Here is a 6,923-nt window from a genome sequence, read left to right on the forward strand (position 1 = left end):
CTCTACCGTCAATGTGCTGCATCATCCCTCCCTCTCCGGGGAAATACCGACGTAGTTCCAGTTGCCATCAAGGAGAATTTTTGGCGCCGTTGTCGGGGAGGATCAAGTCAAGATAGTCTCCCGTCAACATGCCTTCTGGCGCCGTTGCCAGGGAGGATCTTCAACATATACCAGGTTCCTAATCACAAATCTCATCTCCTCGCAATTTACATTATTCTCCATTTGCCTCTCATTTTCCTCTCCCCCACTTCACAAAAATTTGCCGTTTCATTCGCCTCTCTTTTTCCATTCGCCGTTTTCTTGTCAGATCTATTCTCTGCTTGCAATCATGAGTGATTTTGGTATGGCACCAACAGATGATGGCCTGACTCCTAAGATGGGACGTACAGACAATACGGATGCTAAAACTTTTATCTTGGGGCAAGGGAACGTTATGGGAAAAGAACATATCCAAGAATTCTTCAATTGTGTTGGAAATTTGAGTCTTGATGATGCTCCTATACTTAAAACTACTAGATCTTATGCGGATGCTATTTCAGCACTAGTTCTAAAACTTGGAAATAAATTTATCCGCACTCATCCTACTTTGCAAAGATTATTTTTTGAGCTCCCCGAAATAAAGAATCCTAAAGCCAAAAAGTTGGCCACTCTCATTCTTATGAACGAGTTTGACTACATAATTCGGGAAGCTAGGGAAATCTTTGACTTTTATGGTATGAATCGTGAAAAACCCGTGATAGGCGAAATTCTTTACAATAGTGACTATGCACTAAGGCATTTGCTTGGGGATAATAAGATCTTTGATGAGAATCTTAAAAAGGAAGTCCCCGTTCTAGATATAATCCAACAAGTTTTTAATAATGTTAATCAACACTATTCTTGAATTGTTGCGGGAAATCAAAGGGGTTATGATGAAAACCAACTAAGGAATGCTAAAGTTTCTATGGATAATATGTTTTATGTTGTGTTCACAAAACCTCCTGATAAAAATACCCCCAAGAAAATTAAGAAGAACAAGAATGACAAAACTTAGATCCTTGTTTTATGCCTAGCTAAGGGCGTAAAACTATAGCGCTTGTTGGGAGGCAACCCAATGAATAAAATTTATTTTTGCCTTTTGCTTTCTATTCTTGTGTGTTTACACAATTATGCTAATGTTATGATTGTGTTTTTTATGTTTTAATTAGCATTTGTGCCAAGTAAAGCCTTTGGGATCTTCTTGGGCAATAGTTGTTTGATCTTGCTGAAAAAACATAAAGTTTACGCTGACGAAATTAATTTTCGTTTTTTACTAGAGAGCGATAAAATACCCATTCCACCTGCAGTAGATCAATACACAAATTCCTCATGTCTTCCTATTGTTTCAGAGTTTTTGGAGATACAGAAGTATTAGAAATAGTCAAATTGCTACAGACTGTTTTGTTTTGACAGATTATGTTTTCTTTGTGTTGTGTGCTTATTTCGATGGTTCTATGGTTTTCTTTGATGAGTTTTTGCCATAGAAAAGTTGGAATACAGTAGATATAATACCAAAACAAAATATGAATTGGTTTGATACAGCGCTTATAGTAGTTGTTTATTATTCTTATACTATCGGATCTCACGAAGGCTTTGTTGAGTTTTGTGTGATTGAAGTTTTCAAGTTTTGGGTTATCTTACAATGGATGAAGAAAGGATGTAAGAGCCTAAGCTTGGGGATGCCATGGCATTCCAAGCTATTATCCAAGAATGAGCAACCAACTAAGCTTGGGTATGCCCCCGAGTGGCATCCCCGCTTTCTTCCAACAACTATCGGTATTTTACTCGGGACTAAATTTTTATTCATCACATGATATGTGTTTTGCTTGGAGCGTCTTGTATGATATGTGTCTTTGCTTGTTTTATTTTGTGTTCTAAGTTATCAATCCTTGTTGGACACACCTTTTTGAGAGATCCAAAATTATGTCATGACTTGTTAGAATTGCTCTCTATGCTTCACGTAAATCTTTTATGAGCTAGGACTTGCTCTAGTGCTTCACTTATATCTTTTTGATCACGGCGTGCTTAGTATTTTTGAGGAAATGCTCTCTTGCTTCACTTAGATTTATTTGAGAGTTAGTAAAATTTTGAATAAATTCTCTCTTGCTTCACTTAAATTATTTTGAGAGAAAGAAAATTTGTTATGCTCATGATCTTCACTTATATTTGGTTGAGCTTATGAAAATCAACTCATGAAAATTAGTCCCAAAGTGATAGATATCCAAGAAGGATAAAGTAAAGAAAATGTCATGAAGATCATTGGACAAAAAAACTTGATTTTTAGTAATAGTTTTGAGATATGATGATGTGAAATGTGAGTTATGTTGATGAGTAATTGTGCTCTAGTAAGAATATGGGTGTAGCGACCAGACCTCAAACAATCTGATCTCTGTGCTCAGGTGTCATCCCTGAATCAGTAATGCTAACACCACACAGTACTTGAAGGATTTATAACAGAGTATCAATCACACACTTATTACATCGAGTGTCTCAAAAAAGAACTTATTACAATAAATATGGCTTAAGGCCATCTAATAACGATAACAGCGGAAGGCTTGGAAGATAAGTGAGTCCATCAACTCCAACGGCATCACTGAGTATAGAACCACGACCTAAAAGGTACCTTACTCGTCGTCTGAAAAGTCTGCAACATGAAACGTTGCAGCCCGAAAACGGGTCAGCACATGGAATATGCTGGCAATGTAACACATAGAGAGTAATGAAATGAAACAACTATACTATATGCATATTTGACTGGTGGAAAGCTCTATGGTTACAGTTTTGCGAAAAGCCAATTTTTCCCTATTGCAAAGGAATAAATTTATTTTACTATCATGGTGGTTGTTAAACATTGAGAATGGTTGACAGCATCCTCAATCCCAATTAAACATCATTAAACAAACCCGTCAAACTTAATTTTATAGTAACATGTTGAGATTCACATGATAATCCAAGTACTAGATACTCAAAACGTCCATAACCAGGGACACGGCTAACCATGATTAGTTTATACACTCTGCAGAGGTTTGCGCACTTTTCCCCACAAGACTCGATCGCCTCCGTTGGATTTCTCGCACTACATGGTGTTTGAGAAACGGATGACCGAGACATAGTCTTTCAGAAGCGCTAGCACCTTACGATGGATAGACCGTTGCACCTACTTTCCCCTACATCTGCTAGTCTACCCTATAAGAGTTCGCACGACTTAATCAACTATGCTAGAGCCCATAATAGCTTGTGGCTGCACACGGAAGTTTCTAGTATGAAAAATCTCATGATCCCTTTGGGCTTGGGTGGCGGTCCATAAAGAAAAACAACAGACAATCCTGGAATACCCAGGTACCTCAATCCACCCAGATGTGTGTTTAAGTTGCCACCTTAGATAAACCATTAATTAAAAAACTCACATCTGTCATGGATATCACTCACCCAATCCACGTCTACTAGCATAGCATGGCATAATAGGCAAACGTAGAAGTAACTCCCAAAGGTTTGATAATACAACAGGTAATAGGTTCTACCTCAACTACTTCCCATCCCACATTTTAATTAGATCCTAATCATGCAATGTTTGAGGATTGATCTAATGCAATAAAACTGGGTAGTAAAGATGTATGATCAAAGTGTTACTTGCCTTGCTGATGATCCACGAAACCTAGAGATTCGAAGTAACAGGCGGCGCACTCCGGGTATTCTATCGCAGACAAACAAACAAACACACAATAAGTATTCATCTAATGCACAGGTAAAACTCAAATAAGAGATCTAACCAGAAAGTTCAACTTAAGAACTCCGGTTTGCAAAAAGAATCAAATCAAACGAAGCAACGAAAGTCAAACGGCGAAAGAAACAAACTTCGTTCTACTAATCTAGATCTAAGTCAAATTTTACAGAAGAAAAAACTTGTTTAAGTTGGTTAAACGGAAAGAGGGTTTCGAGACGAAACTCCAGGCGCTTGAATCGCCTGATTCCGATAAACAAGCGAAAAGTTACTAAAACAAAAATCGGATCAAAAATCGCGATCAGAAAAATCGCGGATTTAATCCGAGAAAAGAAAAACGATGAACATTCGTTAAAATGAACGAACGAGCGAACGCTCGCTAAATAAATAAACCGGGAAAAAACCGATCTATAAAAAAACATAACTAAAAAAATAAACTGCGGTTTTTTTTTTAAAAAAACGGGCGGCGAAAACGAGATTGACCTCGGGCGGCGGCGGCGGGCGGCGGCGCGCGGCTAGGGTTAGGGTTTCGGGCGCGGGTGGGCTGGCGGCGACGCTGATGGGCTGGGGCGGCGCTATTTAAAGGCTGCCCCCGGGCGGAGTCCCGCTCGGGTACGGCCCGAAATCGGTTCACGTTTTTTTTAATAATTCCGCGCAGAAAAACAAATAAAAGAAATACTAAACGGACTCCAAAAATCCTGAAATAAATTTTCCCCGACTTCTAAAATCAAGCCGCACAGGATGAACATTTATTTGGAGGCTAAATGCAATTTTGAAAAACACACATTTTTTCTAAATTCAAATAAAATAGCAAATAAAACCAAATAAAATCTTATTTGATTTTTTTATTGAATCCTCAATATTTCTTTATTTTGGGGAAGTCATTTTATTCCCTCTCTCATATTTTTGTAATAGATGAAGATAAAATAAATAAAATCAAATGATCCTATTTTCAAAATTTGAGACAACTCAAATATGAAAATAACGAAATCACCAACTCTCTCCGAGGGTCCTTGAGTTGCGAAAAATTTCTAGGATAAAAAATGCAATAAATATGATATGCAATGATGATCTAGTGTATAACATTCCAAATTAAAAATTTGGGATGTTAATAACCTACCCCCTTAAGATGAATCTCGCCCTCGAGATTCGGGTTGGCTAGAAAATAGGTGAGGGTGGTCCTTGAGCAAATCTTCCTCTCGCTCTCAGGTGGCTTCATCCTCCGTGTGGTGGCTCCACTGAACCTTACAAAACTTGATAACCTTGCTGCGGGTGACTCGGCTGGCAAACTCGAGAATCTTAACTCGTTTCTCCTCATATGTCAAATTGTTATCCAACTGAATTGCTTCCAATGGCACAATGTCTCTCAAGGGTATGTCAGCCATCTACGCGTGACACTTCTTCAACTGAGAAACGTGGAACACATCATGAACTCCTGACAATCCTTCGGGCAGTTCCAACTTGTAGGCCACTTCTCCCATACATTCCAATACTCGGTATGGTCCTACAAATCGTGGCGCTAACTTTCCCTTAACACCAAAGCGCTTTATTCCCCGAAGTGGGGATACTCGAAGATAAACTCGGTCTTCGACTTCGTAAACTGTCTCCTTGCGTTTAGAATCTGCGTAGCTTTTCTGCCTGGACTGGGCTACCTTTAGCCTATCGCGAATCAACTTCACCTTCTGTTCAGACTCCTTAATCAAATCAGGTCCAAACAACTGGCGGTCTCCAACTTCATCCCAGGACAATGGGGTCCTGCACCTCCTTCCGTACAAGGCTTCGAAAGGGGCCATCTTCAAACTGGTTTGGTAGCTGTTGTTGTAAGAGAACTCTACATATGGAAAATTCTCATCCCAACTAGATCCGTAATCTAGCGCACAAGCTCTTAGCATATCCTCTAAGATCTGGTTGACTCTCTCAGTCTGTCCATCTGTCTGCGGGTGGAAAGCTGTGCTAAACTCTAGTCTGGTTCCCAAAGTCTCATGCAACTGATTCCAGAACTCTGAAGTAAACTGGGTTCCTCTATCTGATACTATACTCCTCGGAACTCCATGTAAGCATACAATCCTGGTCATGTATATCTTTGCCAACTTCGCACTGGTATAGGTAGTCTTCACTGGAATAAATGAGCTACCTTTGTCAAACGATCGACTACAACCCATATCGAGTCATAGCCTGAACGTGTTCTGGGTAATCCCGTAATCCCGTGATAAAATCCATGCCTAGCTTATCCCACTTCCATTCGGGTATCGGCAATGGCTGTAACAATCCTGCTGGCTTCTAATGCTCTGCCTTTACTCTCTGACATACATCACAAACTGCTACATACTCCGCAATATCTTTCTTCATTCCGGTCCACCAGAAAGTATCCTTCAAATCCAAATACATCTTGGTATTTCCTGGGTGAATCGAATATGGTGAATCGTGTGCCTCTTGCAGAATCAACTTCCTGATCTCCAGGTCATTGGGCACATAAACACGGTCTTCAAACCATAGGGTGTCGTGCTCATCCTCACGAAATCCTTTAGCCTTTCCTTCGCTCATTTTCTCCTTTATAGAGGCAATCTCCTTATCAGTCTTCTGAGCTTCTCTGATTCTATCCATCAAAGTTGACTGAATCTCCAATGCTGTTACATAGCCTCTCGGAACTATTTCCAAACATAGCTCACGAAGATCCTCGGCTAACTCCTTTGGTATTTCTCCCATCATTAGTGTATTGACATGGCTCTTACGGCTCAATGCATCAGCTATTACATTAGCCTTTCCGGGATGGTAATGAAATCTCATATCATAATCCTTGATGAGCTCCAACCATCTCCTTTGTCTGAGGTTTAACTCCTTCTGCGTGGAAATGTATTTCAAACTCTTGTGATCCGTGTACACCTCACAATGATTTCCAATGAGGAAATGTCTCCATGTTTTCAATGCATGCACTACGGCTGCTAACTCCAAATCATGTGTGGCATAATTCAATTCGTGAGGTTTTAGTTGTCATGAGGCATATGAAACAACTCTCCCTTCCTGCATAAGCACTGCTCCAAGTCCTTGATGTGAAGCGTCGCAATACACCTCATAATCCTTGGTCTGGTCTGGCAAAATCAACACTGGTGAAGTAACCAAGCGTTTCTTCAACTCCTGGAAACTAGCCTCACACTCCTCAGTCCATATGAACTTGGTGTCCTTA

Source organism: Triticum urartu, chromosome 5 (assembly GCF_003073215.2).
Source record: "Triticum urartu cultivar G1812 chromosome 5, Tu2.1, whole genome shotgun sequence".
Lineage (NCBI taxonomy): Eukaryota > Viridiplantae > Streptophyta > Magnoliopsida > Poales > Poaceae > Triticum > Triticum urartu.